Source organism: Macaca mulatta, chromosome 10 (assembly GCF_049350105.2).
Source record: "Macaca mulatta isolate MMU2019108-1 chromosome 10, T2T-MMU8v2.0, whole genome shotgun sequence".
In the NCBI taxonomy this organism is placed as follows: Eukaryota; Metazoa; Chordata; class Mammalia; order Primates; family Cercopithecidae; genus Macaca; species Macaca mulatta.
Window position 1 is genome coordinate 68384804 of NC_133415.1, and position 15857 is coordinate 68400660.

The 15857-nt window shown below is 41.7% G+C and overlaps 1 protein-coding gene and 1 pseudogene across 4 annotated transcripts in view; one reads left to right on the top strand and one right to left on the bottom strand.

Moving 5' to 3' along the window:
- Positions 1-15857, bottom strand: part of MACROD2 (mono-ADP ribosylhydrolase 2) — a 2066868-nt gene that overhangs the window by 419568 nt on the left and 1631443 nt on the right. The gene's annotated exons all lie outside the window — the stretch shown is intronic.
- On the top strand, positions 8438-8798 carry LOC114670558 (alpha-endosulfine pseudogene; annotated as a pseudogene).

Consider the following 15857-nt stretch of genomic DNA (forward strand, 5'->3'; position numbering starts at 1 on the left):
TCCATTTCTGCACCACTACCTAGTTAAATGACTCAGGATAAGTTTCTGCATTGACCTTCAAATTCTTCTTCCCAACTTCTGCTCTTTCCTTGGCATGACATGTCTCACAGTGTTACTAAAACTGACTTTGCAAAAATTCTAACAGTGAGAAAATTATGGCAGCTCAAGTCTGATTTAACCCCCCATCTTGCCTTTCCCTTAATCATTCCTGGTCTTAGGCTAAGCTAACTTTAGTTTATAGTTTACATGGTAATAGGCTTTCCCCAAAACTCAACCACCTTTGTAAAGTTAATGAAAATGCCATCAGGCTAGGGGAAGGGGAGGAACCTGAATTCTGCTAAGGCATAGACTGGTCACAAGCTCTGTCCTACAGATAACATCTTTATTGTAGACTGGCCTGTTGAGGTATCTTTCCAGGTTTTTTGCAGGTCTGATACCCATGGCTCCACCTGGCCCCCACCAACCTTGCTGTTGCTTCTGTGGCCCCACCCAGAAGCAGGTCAGCTCAAAAGGACAGCTTCAACCCACTATGATTTCATCTCTGCCCCAGCCAATCAGCAGCAAGCATCCATTTTAGCCACACCCACCCCCTTCCCCAAACTGCCTTTGAAAAACCCCTGACCTACAAGCCTTCCAGGAGATTGATTTGAGTAGTAACTTGGTCTCCTGTATGGCATGGCCAGCCTCACATCAATTAAACTCTTTCTTTACCGCAATGCTGTGGTCTTTATTTGTGCAGTGGGGCAGGAAGAACTGGTTGGGTGGTCACATTACCATACTAATCTTCCTAAAACAAAACAAACAAAACTGAAAACTCAGCATATTTAAGGCCTTCTAGAGGATGATCCCTGCTTTTTTTTTTTTTGTAATCTTTTCTGTTATCTCTTCCCTGCTAGTACCGCAGGTTTCCATTTAAAAGAATGACTCTGCTTCCCTGAACATGATCCAAATCACTGTTCACAAACTTGTAACTGTCCTAAATGCCTTTTCACACATCTCTAGCTGTTGAAATCCTATTTACCCCAAAAGAGTATTTCAAATCTCAGCCTATCAACTAACACTTTGCTAATTCTGTGTTTCCTTGTTTCTCTGTTAGCATCTCTCTCTCTTCTTCTCTCTTTCATGACTCTCCCTCATGCTTTAAAATTCCACAGCAATAAATCTAAATCTCCTTTGTGACAATGGCCTCAACTATCCACATATTACAGTCATTTGCAGTTTTTTTTTGGGGGGGGTGTATGGAGTCTTGTTCTGTTGCCCAGGCTGGAGTGCAGTGGCACAATCTTGGCTCACTGCAACCTCCATCTCCTGGGTTCAAGACATTCTCCTACCTCAGCCTCCTGAGTAGCTGGGACTACAGGCATGCACCACTACGCCTGGCTAATTTTTGTATTTTTAGTAGAAACAGGGTTTCACCATGTTGGCCAAGCTGGTCTGAAACTCCTGACCTTAAGTGATCTGCCCGCCTCAGCATCCCAAAGTACTGGCATTACAGGCATAAGCCAGCACACCCAGCCCATTTGCAGTTTTCTAAATCTCCATAACATAATATAAACCTTTTAGCTCTAGCTTAACGCTTTGCACCTAGTGGACATTTAATAAATATTTGTTGAATTGTACCAAAAGGCTAGAATGAGCTGAATTTACTGGCAAAAGAGGCAGGACCTTGTCAAGAGTTTGCATGTCAAACAAAATTTCTGTGTGTCTAATCCATTTTGAAAACTATTTGCATCTCAACTGATGAGAAATGAATTCTATTTTTAAAAACCTCTAAGAAAAGACATTTTACTGCTTCTTTCAGTAACACATCCCAGTGTGTAATAAGCTCTAATGTCAGAATAATCTCATTTCTTTCTAACCTAAATCCTTCATGTTGCAGACTGAGCTATTTCTTCTGGATTTTTCCAAGTGAAGATAAAGAAATGATGCAGTGTTCACTTAGAAATTTCTGCCAATTTTCACTTGGCTATTAAGTTTTCCTTCCTTCATCTGTATGGTTAATGCAGGTGCAGAATATTATCACTATCACCACACAACCTCACTCACTGGACTAAGGTGACTCACCCAAGAGCAGATGCCTGACCCAAGTCGGGCTAATAAATCTTTTCCCCAGGATTTTCTGTTCCCTGGGATCATAAAAAGAGTTTGAGATATGTCTTTTTCTTTTTTTTTTTTTTTATGTGGCCAAGGATATATGATACAAATTTCAAAAGCTATCATCTGCCATGCTCAAAGTGGTAGGGAGAAGGGCAGACTGGAAGGAGAGAGAAGAAAGTTTGCATGTATTGCTGGAAAGGGAATCCAGACAGAATCCAGGACCCTTGTTCCAATCATTCCCAAGACCCATGTGCAGCCTGGGTTTTCTAATTCCTTGCTGTTAAAGTCTTTTGTTGGAGTTCAAGAGCCGCAAAGATACATTGTTAGACTTACTAGTTCTTGTATTTCTGTCGTTTGCAACTAAAATACCTTTTGCTAAGCCACTCTCTATCTCACCTGTGTTTTAATCAATCAACCAGCAAGTATTTACTCTTTCTATCATAATGGACATAAATGGTAGAAAAATGAAGGCAAGCCATTTCTTACCTTTTTTATTTTCCCAGATAAATTAACTCAGTCTCCTTTACTGTTATAGAAATAGCCTTCCATGTCTTTACCCATTGCCACTGACCTTTCCATAGCCATCTTCATCTTTTCTTAGTTCCCTAGAGCCGGACCCAGCATGCAGCAGGTATCTGAATATCACAGAGCGTGTCACATTAATGGTCTTCCACAGTCCACATGTCCTGGGCTTACCTGTGAACCCCTTAGCTACGGGGCTTCCTTGTTTTATAGTCACCTGTGGTCTTCTCTACACTTGGATGCTTCTCTTTAGGAAAGAACATTTGTCATTTTCCTCCTTCATTATCCGTTTTTGGCTTTGGACAAAATAGTGTAAGCCAATGTATAAAAGGTTCATTTCTTAGATTCAGCTACTGCTAACAGGAGGCTTTTGCTGACATTCCATATATTTAAACAGAAGGAAAAAGGGGTTTTATTTTATCCCTCACAAACTGCTACATATTGCAGTTAAAGTAAAAAAACCACAAACTGCTAGATATAGAAAGAACTATACCAAAAGACTTCTAGAAATAATCATAAGATAATAAAAATTACTTATACCAATGAGACATAAGAACTAAATAATAGTGTGTAGGCTCCTGGGCTCTGTAGGGTTAGATTTTATATAGCTGTTATGTTTGGAAGAAAATAAGACTTAACCAGTGGTGCCCAATATTTAAAATGAAAGCCTATTATATAATATTGTCCTATGCCAGAAATCAGCAAACTTTCTCTGTAAAGGGTCAGAGAGAAAATGTTGTAGGCTTTGGAGAATGTTGTTTCCACCATAAGAACTCAACTCTGTCATTGTTTGCTACTATTTGTCAGAAAGCAGCTGGAGACATTACATTTTAAAAATGGGCATGGCTGTGTTCCAATAAAACTTTACTTATAAAAACAGTCAGTGGGCCTAATTCAGTCTGTGGGCCATAGCTTTCCAACCCCAGTCTGTACGTAATATCTTATATAGCATAGTTTTACTCACCATATGAAATGATGCCTAAAATGATGGGTGACGATAGGTTCTCTTGAAGTCCAGGGATTTATCTCCTGTGATGGTTAATATTAAGTGTCAAATTGATTGAATTGAAGGATGCAAGTATTATTTCTGGGTGTGCCTGTGAGGGTGTTGCTAGAGGAGTTTAACATTTGAGTCAGTGGACTGGGAGAGGAAGACCCACCTTCAATGTGGGTGGGCACCATCCAATCGGCTGCCAGCATGGCTAGAAAAGGCAGGCAGAAGGTGAAACGAGCAGGCTTGCTGAGTCTTCTGGTTCTCACCTTTCTCCTCTGCTGGATGCTTCCTGCCCTCAAACATCAGACTCCAGGTTCTTTGGCTTTTGGACCCTTGGACTTATACCACTGGTTTGCCAGGGGCTCTCAAGCCTTTGGCCACAGGCTGAAGGCTGCACTGTTGGCGTCCCTACTTTTGAGGTTTTGAGACTCAGACAGATCCATGACTGGCTTCCTTGTTCCTCAGCTTCCAGATGGCCTAGCGTGGGACTTTACCTTGTGATCGAGTGAGTCAATTCTCCTTAATAAACTCCCTTCATATATACATGTATCCATTAGTTTTGTCCGTCTAGAGAACCCTGACTAATACAACTCCTTTAACATAATTTTCATATAGTATTATTGAATACTACACATTATGTGTATATATCTATATATTTATCTAGAGATAGACAGTAGATAGATGATAGATAGATAGGCAGGCAGATAGATGATAGATAGGCAGATAGATGATAGATAGATAGATAGATAGATAGATAGATAGATAGATAGATAGATAGATAGACAGACAGGCAGATAACTTGCTAAACTTAGTTAAGCAAGATTTCTGAGTTGTGGTTTTACTGGACAAGAAGCTTGGGAATGGCAAAGCCCATAGCATCCTCGTATCTGTGAATCTAGCTCCTAGCATAGGTCCTGGATCATATAGCAGGATCTGTGCCTCTGAGAATGAATTTGTTCATGGCTTCCAGCTCCTCTCCCCATCCCCACTTTATAAACCTCCTCTCAGTCATCCATTTTCTTCTCACTAACAATGTGTTGAGCCCCAGCTAAGGCATTCCCAGAAAAGAAGTTACAGTCATTAACATACTCATTTATCAAATATTTGATGAGCATATAAGTTAGCACTGTCATGACAGAAATTGGACATACTTGGTGAATATGTTTTATTAAAATTATCTCTGCCTATGATGTAACAAATTTAGTGATTGCAATCTGGCTTTTGTGTATAGTTTATATTAGATTGACTTCTAGTTATTTAAAAATAATTAGAAACAGTTTTGCTTCCAGACAGGTGCAAGTCATATGAAAACATGCACACACATCCCCAAAACTTCTCTTCCTACTGACATGGAATCTACTTCATTCATGGTCCTTGGGTTACTCATAGTCCTAAAAAGTATTCTCTGCTAGAATTTGACACCAAGACTGAAATGTAATATTTTTCCAGAATTAACACATTGATATCACTACAGTAGTTCCCTTATCTGTGAGGGATATGTTCCACGATCCCCAGTGGATATCTGAAGCTAGGGATAGTACTGAACGCTTCATACACCATGCTTATTCCCATACATATTATTTATGTATGGGAATACATACTTATTCCCATACATATATACCTACAATAAGGTTTAATTTATATAAATTAGGCACAGTAAGAGATTAACAACAATTAATAATAAAATAGAACAATTATAACAATACACTGTAAGAAAAGTTATGCGAATGTGGTCCCTCTCTCTCAAAATACTGTGCTCACCCTTCTTCCTGTGATGTGCCAATGTGAGGAGATGAAGTGAGGTGGATGACATACGCCTTGTGACATAAATGGGAAATTCCAGAAATAAACATGTCATAAGCTTTAAGTTGCACACTGTTCTGAGTAGTGTGATGAAATCTCAGGCCATCCTGCACCCCAAGACGTCAAGACGTGAATCGTCCCCATGTCCAGCATATCCACACTTTAGATGCTACCAGCCCTGTTAGTCATTCAGGGGCTGTCTTGGTTATCAGAGCCACTGTCATGGTATCGTGGTGCTTGTGTTCAAGTCACCGTTATTTTACCTCATCATGGCTCCAAAGTGCCAGAGTAGTAATGCAATTTTTTGGACTCAACTTGACTGCAAGCAACTGAAACCGCGAAAAGAAAAACCACAAATAAGGGGGCACTGCTGGATTTTATGGAAAAAGTCCACAAATATCTCACATTTAAGAGATTGTTTCCTTGGAGAATGTCTTCTCCAACTTATTTGGAGAGAACTTGTTTCTCAATAATGGCAACGAGTTTGAAGTCATTTCATCAGAACAACAAGACTATGCACCATTAGCCAAACTCAAAGCACCAAAGAGTATATTCTCAGGCACTTTCAGAATGAAACAACTGTTCCATTCAAGACGGATGACAGCAATGCCTCGCCCCATCCCTTGGTCTTTCCCTCTTCAGTGCGCACCCACCTGAGCCACCACTACCAGCCCCGGCACTGCCTTCTCACTGCACAGCCCACCCACAGTTAGTGCATATCTATCTTTACCTCCCAAATCTAAATCGATTCTTGATCTGTTTTTGAACAAATGTATCTGAAAATGGCATGAAGCTCTTGGGGCATCACTACAAAACCCAACTCAAGCCTGAGGTATCCATACAGACTTGAAGTGTCTAAACTACCCCTACGCATTAAAGTATAATCTGCGTGGCTTGGTGGGGTATGTGCATCTTCTGGATAATATTATTTCCTTCTCTCATTTTTACTTAATCAATCCGAGGGGAGGGTGGAAGTCGTCTGTATTGGAGCTGTGAGTCCAAAACAGCACTACTTTAAAGACAAATTCCAAAGACGTTAGGTACATGAAAGGACCAGAACTCACATTTATAATACCTTCCTCCAGATGCAAATTATTCTCTTTCAACTTTAAATAAGTTACTATAGTATTACATCTGGAGAGAAATTAATTGTGTACCCCTTTTATATATTTTCTGCAATGATATTCCCAAACTGTTTAGAGGAAGTTTTTATTTTATTTATTTTTTTTTTTGAGACAGAGTCTCGCTGTGTCTCCCAGGCTGGAGTGCAGTGGCGTGATCTCGGCTCACTGCAAGCTCCGCCTCCCGGGTTCATGCCATTCTCCCGCCTCAGCCTCCCAAGTAGCTGAGACTACAGGTGCCCGCCACCACAGTTTTTATATTTTTAAATAAATAATTCTTAATACATTTTGGGGAGAACACATTCTTACAGTCTGCATGTCCTGAGCAAAGTTTTCCGGAAGAATGGATGAGTTCTGAGAAAACCCTTGAGGCCAGTCAAGCTGAAAAGCTTTGTGCTATGGCTAGTTAGGAACTTAGGAATCTTAACTTATTTGAGGCCAACATGCAATGCTGCCATTGTTCCAAGCAGGTGGGAAGAAATAATTTGAAATGGGGAGAAGAGACTTAGAATGAACAAATGCACATGACTCAATGAGAGCAAAGGGCAATGTGTTAAACTGTTCTACCCCAATCACGTGAATGCAGCCTAAAAGTTCAGCCCAACATCTACCTTGACTTTTAGAAGAGCATGAACAAAGTGACATCCCCAGGTATCCTCAGGAACTGCTTGTGACCCAGAACATTCCCTTCTGGGCCAGATGATGTTCCCCCCACCCCCCACCCCAGGCCCCCAGTTATCGCTGAGGAGTCCACAGCACCTTTTTTTCTGTGACCTTTTCTAAAGTCAAACCAATACCAACCATGTTTTCCCAGAATCCTGAAACTCATTTACTGCTTGATAACACATTTTCAGTTATTATTTCTACTCCTTATAGCACTGCCTTAGTTATGTGTGAGTTTGCCCTCACTTTAAAGATGTCATCTAACTGACAATGATGTAAACAAACAAACAAACAAACCAAAAAAACAGCTTGGTGACTTTAACAGTTTTTAGTCCACTTGGGTGGGTGATGATGACAGGGGCACCTCCGAGAAGGTGGGTCCTCTCTGGAGTCTCTGGAAGTATCTCTAGGAACTATCACATAAATTTAAATTTAGAAATAAATTATATGAAAAGTCTAAGTGCTTCTTCCACCTTCAACGAATTAATAACATATTAATAATAAGCAGTAGTCATTGCACATTGCACAGGTGTCTTTTTCATAGCTAACATATTGTTATCTCCGTTTATCCTATTACTGTCTGAGGTAGGAGCCATTACAATTCAGTCTGCAGACCAGGAGGCGAGGTGCAAGAGAGGTTAACTAACAAGATGTTGTCCTTGGCCCTTTTTTTTCCCTCCAATGATGTAAATATCCAGCCTGGGTTTTTCTCTCTTGTGCTCCAGAAGCAAAGTGATCATCCCTTCTTTGATGCCCCCAGGCCCTGAGACTCATTATAACAAATCCCAACACAAACACATTCAGGAAAAAAACCTCATTCTCTTCCACCCCACACTCATTCGTTCCTTCTTAACTCAGTGAATGGTACATAACCCACTTAGTTTCACAAGCTTGGAAACTGGGCCATATCCAAAGCACTGCCCTGACTTGTCCCCCATCTCCATGCAGTCACATATCTTCTGAGTGTCCTTCTGTTCTGGAGAACGGCTTGGATTCAGCCTCGCCATCATTTCATCATTTCTTAGATCACAACGGCAGTCTCCTACTAGCCTCCCTGCCTCTGCCTCAGCTATCTGGAATGAAAATTTGTTTAGATCACCCCCTGCTTAAGATGATTGATGGGGAGTAACCCTATTGACAGGGCCAAAGCAGCATCACAGGATGTCCCGTTTCCCCTCCCCACCTCTCAGTTGATTGACTTTCTGGACCTCCTATACTCTATTGTCCCAGCCCCGCAATGTCCCAGAAACTAAACGAGAATACTGTGGAGGAGACAGGCAAGAAGAAGCAGGAAATGCAGGAGAAAGAAGGTACTCTCCCTGAGAGAGTGGAGAAGGCAAAGCTAAAGGCCAAATATCCAAGCCTAGGACAAAGGCCTGGGGGCCCAGCTTCCTTATGAAGGGACTCCGGAAAGGAAAAAAGTACTTTGACTCAGGAGACTACAACATGGCCAAAGCCAAGTAGGAGAATAAGCAGCTGCCAAGTGCACAACCAGACAAGAACCTGATGACTGGTGACCACATCCCCACCACACAGGATCTGCCCGCAGAAAATCCTCACTCATCACCAGCAAGCCAGCAGGTGGCCAAGTTGAATGATCCTGCCCAGGGCTCTGCCAGATCCTGAGATGCTGAACCTCTGGGTCTGAAATCGCCATTGCAAAATTGTAACTGAGACAATGAAAGAGATCTGACTGAACCAACTCCATCTTGCCTCTAACCTCCAAGCAGTCTTTGTTCATTACTGGGTGTAGGCTGAACTAACTTTGGGAATAACGTAGTTTATAGTTTATAGTTTCAAAGACCACAGCAGCCCTTTCCCAAAACAAACTTCCTTCTTGCCTGGGGACTGGAATGCCTTTGTAGGACTAACAGATTAGCCACAAGATTAGAAATTATGGTTTAGGAGTCATGAAGCCTGAGGCTACAAGATTCTGACCCTCCCTAAACTTCTCCTAAGATCAGTGCTTGAGATGGTTTGCTTGGTGGATCAGCTGGCACCACTCAGATTGATAAGCTGGATCATGTGATCTTGTGGCTCACCCTGGAACTGACTGACTCAGTGCAAGAGGACAGCTTCAGTTCCCTATGGTTTCATCTCTAATCAACCAATCAGCACTCTTGACTCACTGGCCTTCCTTCACCCACCAAATTATCCTTAAAATCTCTGATCCTGGAACGCTTGGGGAAAAGTGATTTGAATAATAAAACTCCTGTCTCCGCACAGCCGGCTCTGAGAATTTTACTCTTTCTCTGTTGCAAGTCCCCTGTCTTGATAAATCAGCTCTGTCTAGGCAGAAGGTAAGGTGAACCCGTTGGGCAGTTACAGGTCCTGTGCTGGCTTCCGCCCCTCCCATCTTTTGCAGCCAGGGGTCAGGAGGTGGCTTGGGCATGGGTTAGAGAGGCAGAATCCCCTGCCCATCAGTGTCCCAGCACATGGAGTCCCTAGGGCTAAGCACCAAGACCTCAAACATTTTTTGTTTTACCTTTTTTCCAAATAACTGTTGGGAGAAATCTCAATGAAATCTTGGGGGTAGGGTTGGGAGGGTGGGGTGAGAGATTTGGAGGAATATGAATCAGAGCTTGGAGTTGATAAAAACATTCCTGATGGTCCTCCTTAACCACGAGGCTAGTGTGGGATAAACATGAGAGGAGGAAGTGGAGTCGACTAGAGATGAGATCTAGTTCAGCTTTGCAGATAACTGCCTTGTTTCCATGTGGCTGGAGACCCGGTGTGAGATGAAAGAAACTCAATCTGCATAGACAGATGCAAACAGCTCCACTGGTTCTGCAGAGTTAGCTGAGCACACAATGTTAATTGTTCAGTTTAGAAAACATACTGTCCTTGAAATAGATTTTCTGTTGGGAGAAGGGCAGTGAGTTGTGGGGAAAGGAACCATGAGTGTGGGGAGCCCCAAGAGCCCAAAGGACTTTTTCAGTGTTTGAAATAAACCCCACCAGAAAAAAACAAAAAAAAAAGAAGATTAATGATGGCCTTCTAGAGACATCAGAGAACTAATCTGAATCTCTTACCACATCCAAGAACACTCATCTCGATCTGTGCCCATCCTACCTGCCCTGTTTCACTCATCCTCCCTTCTATACCCTCATGTTCCGTTAAGTGTTGCTTGTTTTTCATGCCTGCATCAATTGTTCTTTGTTCCTAAAACCCTGTCCCCACCCTTCAATATTCAGTCAGCTATCATTATTTCTAGACAGCCTTCCCCAAACTTCCTCTCCGCCCCCACCTTCCCTACCTAACACAACCAGCACAGAAGACCACTGTTGCACTACACAGCCTGAAGCTATTCTGTTTCCGAACAAGAGACCAAAAGCCATGTCTCCTATTTCTGTAACCCCAGGGCTTATCACAGTGCCTGGCACATAGTTGATATGCCTATACCTACTATTTATGAAATGAATGAATGATGAAAAAGATAGAATTCTCTGGCCATGAATATATGGGATGTGTATACTTTGCCTTTTCCCCCAAACTGAAAACTTATGTTCACCTGTCTGTATAAACACATTCATATTTATCAGTTCAACTGAACCTCTACTTTTGTTTTGAAACATAGGGTAACCATTTTCTTTCCAGCTATTAGCCATTGTTGGATCAGTTTTCAATCTAAGTTTTGTGACGGGATGTAATTCATAAACTTTATTGGCCTGACACAATTTTTAAAAATTACTATAAATCCTCCTTGGCTATCCTGGAAAAACTTTAACTGTGCTCCCCAAGCCCCAAATCAAATTTTTTCCCCATCCTTCCTGATCTCAACATGAATGATCTAATCATGTCTGTTGTGTCCCTGTGCTGTCGAACCACATTTGAATTATGCACACTAGACCAACTGACTCTCAGCATAGATTAGTAGGAAACAACAGATAAACACAGTAGAAAAACTACAGGGAAAAAGAGCACAAAGCCTGGTAACTTGAAAAACAACAACAACAACAACAACAAAAACAAAAACAGTACAGCAGAGATTATTCTGCAAAACAGGAACAGGATCTTGAGATGTGGTAAATGGAACATTAGTCTGGAACCCAGAAACATCCCTGGAGAAGTCACTGTTCTACCACAGCTAAGGAGATGGATACTAACAAATTGTGTTTGAGATCTGAAGTGCCCAGCCTGAACAGATGGAAAAGCATTAGCAGTCAGGGAGAAGGGAGTTAGGAAATTGAACCCCATATGGGTACACCACTCTAGTAGCCATGTGTAACATGAGAGGCTCCATAAACCTGAATCACTGCAAATGACTGAAGCAAAGAATTTCAGGATTTTCAGTGACAAAGTCCAGAATACCATATGGGCCTATCAACACTAGTTAGAACTGGGAGAGGAATTTTACTAGCATGAGGGATAGTAGAGAAGACTGTATAGAGGCAAGAGAGGAAATCCAATTTGAGATGGAATTAAAGTTAGAACCAGGCAATTCAGGGTGAAGAACAATCCAAGCCAGCATCTAGAGGTATGGAAGGGCAGACAGAGCAGTCATGTCCTAGGGAGTTTACCAGAGCAACAGGCCTGTTCAGGTGAGAAACGGAGTTCTTAGGTTAACACTAATGAGCTACCAGGTGAAGGTCCAAGAGTAGGTTTCAGCCCAAATGTAAAGGAACTCTTCTTTGATACAACCCCACGTTATCATAAAGAATGGGGAGCTGGCTGGGCACGGTGGCTCACGCCTATAATCCTAGCACTCTGGGAGGCCAAGGAGGGTGGATCACCTGAGGTCAGGAGTTCGAGACCAGCCTGGCCAACATAGCAAAACCCTGTCTCTATTAAAAATACAAAAATTAGCTGGGCATCGTGGTACGTGCCTGTAATCCCAGCTACCACGGAGGCTGAGGCAGGAGAATCGCTTGAACCCAGGAGACTGAGGTTGCAGTGAGCCAATATCGCACCACTGCACTCCAGCCTGGGTGACGCAGCGAGACTCTGTCTCAAAAAAAAAAATAAATAAATAAAATAAATAAGTAAATACAGAATGGGGAATTTATGGAGTGGGAGACAAACTCCACCCACCAGGGGTGTACACCAAGGAGGTTGCCCTCACTTTTACTCATAACCGATACCAGCTTTCCACTTTGGCCTACAGTCTGCCTGGAGCCAATAACTTGTTTATTCCATTTAGTAACCAAATTTGTTTTCAGTCACTCCTGGTTTACAATAGTCTCTCCTGGGAGTTTCATTCAAATTAATATATGACTATACTTTTACACTGCAGTTCAAAATGTGCATCTCAGGCTCCCTCATGCTTCTCACAGGTGCCTCCCTGCCTTCTTCTCTGGGTCCCATTTCTAATTTTGCACCTGTCATCTGGCAGTGGCAGGGAGGGATAAATGTCTGTTTTTTGTGTGTGAGGGCTTCAAAGTGGAATTGGGAAAGAACAGGACACTCCTCAGTCCAACGCAGGCCCCTGGACCATGGTGGGTGTGGTAGTGTGTGGGCTGTTGTCACTTCTTGGCTGGCCTCTTCTGCTCATACCTTCACTGGTCTGGGTTCCTGTGCTGCTAGTGTCGAGTGCTGGCTCAATCACAGATGATCTCTGGATGCTATCTAGAAATCTCCATGGGCGTCCCCACAGGAGTCCCTCCCTCAGCTCTGATGAAGGTGTCCTCCCTCTCACCCTGAGGCATTGAGAGGACAACATACCTTTTGTGACCACTACTCCAGATTTTTCCTGAATGAAAAACTAGAAATTCCCACCTTATCAACTCAACCCTATGAAAACCTGGAAATGGTTTTTCACCTGTGAAAATTCTTATTTCACATCTAGGTTAACAGTGTGCAGAAGTTTCTCTCTCTCTTCACATGGAGAGGGGGTGAATTCACTCAGGTTGCGGATGCGACCTTAGACTCTTTCTTCAAAAGCTCCTCCGTCCTGGTCAGCATTTCAATATTCTGATGACACGAGCATGCCTGTGTTTTCAGTAGAACTTGGTGTAGATTGGGTGCTGTTGTCTCCTCAGAACCCTGAGGCCTTCACCTTGGCTACACTTTCGGGATGGAGGAAGGTCAGCAGCAAATAAGGAATTCAGGAAAGGCATGTTTAGGGGCCATTCCCCATACACTGCATACACCACAAACGGGATCAGAAAGCATCTCAGCAAAGCAGAGACAACGTTACCTAAGAGGAACAGGGAATGTGCTAAAAAGAGACGTATGCACAATTTTATTTTTAAAGCAAGAAGTAAGAATTATCTGGCAGAAATATAAAAAGTTTTTTTTTTCTCTTGAATAGAGACATGAATATATTAGTTTGACAGAGATCTTAGAAACTTAATAAAAAAGTTATCACCCATTATTCTGCATGTTATCAAAACCAAGAGTATCTGAGTCCTGGTTCCTTAAGATACAACAGTCTCCTCGAGCTTTGCAATTCTTTATGTCTACTGTCTTTACTTGGATTTTCAGTCCCTCGACAATCCATTTTGTATACAATACTTTTTTTATTGTAATGGGGCATGTGGTATATTTAGCGATAGGTAGTGATTCCAATTTAAGATAAAATTCAGATGTATGTGACCTGAGTTGACAATCAGAAGAAGAGATACCTTGAACACGTGGCTTGGAGCACACCTTCACAGGTGATGCCATTCTGGGGAGCTGGCATGCTTGCCTTTACTCCAATTATAAAATGAATTGCAATTCCAGGATTTTCCAAATGTGGAAAGAAATATGGGTTTTAGAAGCTGGGAAATACAGCAAGCAATGGGAGCAACCAGGGGAACTGCTTATGGGAGAAAATTATCAAGAAAGGTGTAATACTTATTTTCACTTGTATGAATAACAAATGGATAATAGAATAGATAATAGACAAGAAGAGAATCATCTAAATCTACCATTTGTTGCGTGTTTCCTATTTGTTTGGCATGATGTTAGGTGCAACAGAATATGGAAATAATTAAGGTAACTAAGGTGACTTTTCAAGATCACACAGCAGGAATGAACTGACTTAAACTGGTTTTCCTGTGGACAACTGAAAAGCAGCAAGTTACACCTGTGAGTCTGGGTTATTGCCGTAATCCTACTTTAGAAAGAAGTTTTACCCCTTCGTCCCATCCCTCATTGACACCACCTGCTCCCATAGGTCTAAGGTGCAGTCAAAAATAGTAAGTGGCTCTATAGAACCATGATAGCAGCAGGTCAGCAATCCTTGCCATTTGGATTGTCAGTCTGTATGCCTCTGTATTCAGCCAACTTATCAATTTTAAGATAACATGGTCAGATTTTCCACCCTTCTACATTCTTTTCAACAGGGTCGCTAAGAGGCAAATTACACTGTGTGAAGGCAGCCTTAGATTGGGTGGAACCACAAATATTTCCAAGTCAAAAAAGACTGGATTCGAATCCCAGCCAAGTGGCCTTATGCCAGATTAACTTCTGGAAGCTTCCATCCTCTTATCAGTGGAATAGGTCATTATAAATAGCTTTCATGGTTATTGTAAAGCTTTAATGGGATGATATCTTAAAATTCTTAACGTGGTGATTGATACAAAGAAAAAACACCATATGCTAATACGGGGGCAACAACCTTCTTGTTTCAATTAAAATGATTTTAGAGTTCATAGGGAGAGAAAAAATGAAGGTTTGATGTTTAAGCATTATACTGCTATCCACCTTTTTCAAGGCAGGAAGGACAGGCACCGAATTAAGTTTGAAGTAAGGTGATTTCTGTAGTATTATATAGACATGCCAAAATATAATGCTGCCATGCTCACATGCCAATAAAGACCCAAATCAGGAGAGAACAAGCTGTCATAATAAGTAGACAAAGACGTTGGTCATGTTAGCAAATCTGGAAAGATCTGAGTGGATGCAGAACTACAAAGCCATTATTTTTTGACTGCCTATCACCATGAAGAGTTCAGCAGGGTCACTGTGTCTGTCATTTTAATATAGCCAACTAGCCAGGGCACTGTCACACTAATAAAGTAGGTGCAGCTTAATTCTCTTAACATATTCATTTTAACCTGATAGAGTTATAGAGATGCAGCTGAATATTTTTCTCTCTTTTTGCCATAGGGAAAATGATTTCTTCATCCACTTATTAAATGACAGTCTCTTGGCTCCCGTGTCCAGGCTGAAATGTGTGATCATGCTGTCCTTCCACTGCGAGGCTGCTTTTCAGGCAGCCTGTCAGTCTGTCTATCCTGTTTTATTAGTAAGCGATGGGAAAATGCACTAGACACACTTCTCTCAAAAGAAGCAGTCCTATTTTCTACAGCTGGAAGCCTAAGATGTTTAACAGAAATGTGTAAAATTTTCTCTTCTCTGCATTCATCCTTTCTGTCCGGAGGCACACTCTACAGACCATTTTAAAAACGACTACAGGAAAACAACAGAGCCATCGTTTCTATTCATTCTCTCTTACAATATTGCAACTTCTGTGATTCTAATTCCACTGCCCCTGATTAATAGCTAAAGCTTTGGTGGCAGCAGAGCATTTCTTCTGCAGAACGTGGAGGTCTGCGGTCTCATTTATTTTGCTACGTGTCCTATGAATATGTTTTTAAAAAAGTGTTACTCCTGAAAGAGCTTCATTGCAAAAGAAATTTCTAGCCTAGTCTCAGGCTTAATCAATCGCACATGATTTTGCAGGCCTTAATGGGAGAAGACAGAGATAATGTAATGTGCATTATGCAAAG